Here is a 697-nt window from a genome sequence, read left to right as displayed (position 1 = left end):
AGAGTCACACAATCTCATAATATGGAGGAACACATTGAATGTATAGAATGCATGGTAGAACCCAATGACACTGGCATTGCAAGCTTTGGTTGTTGGCAACATGTGTGTGTGTGCACGCGCACCTGTGCAAAATGGACTGTAACTCCACCACACTTTGCACAGGGGTACAATTTGTATAAGGGAGTACTCCTCTGGCAGAAGCTCTGGAGAACTTTTTTAGAGAGACAGCTTGGTGTAGTGATTTAGAGCAGTAGACTGTAATCTGGAGAACTGGGTTTGATTCTCCACTCCTCCACATGAAGCCAGCTGGGTGACCTTGGGTCATTTGCAGATCTCTCAGAACTCTCTCAGCCCCACTTACCTCACTGGGTGTCTGTTGTGGGGAGAGGAAGAGAAAGTGATTGTAAGCCACTTCAAGACTCTTTTGGGTAGTGAAGAGCAGAGTATAAAACCAACTTTTCTCCTTCTCCTATGCCACTAAATTGGAAAAAAAACATGTTGAGGGTATTTTTGCTGATGCCTTAGTGCAGCTGCACAGTAACACTAGTTTCCTGCTTTCCATGCAAAATTGTGTGGTTGCCCCCCAAGCCAGAAATAACGAGGCAGACACAAGTGTTGGGTTTTACTATAGGGCCACTTTATTAACTGACAATTTTAGCTGGAACCAAAGGCAAGGGCAAAACAGATTGCGTTATGG

The sequence above is a fragment of the Gekko japonicus genome, unplaced genomic scaffold, assembly GCF_001447785.1.
Source record: "Gekko japonicus isolate JY-2015 unplaced genomic scaffold, Gekko_japonicus_V1.1 scaffold1494, whole genome shotgun sequence".
In the NCBI taxonomy this organism is placed as follows: Eukaryota; Metazoa; Chordata; class Lepidosauria; order Squamata; family Gekkonidae; genus Gekko; species Gekko japonicus.
Note: the sequence above shows the minus strand (reverse complement) of the source record.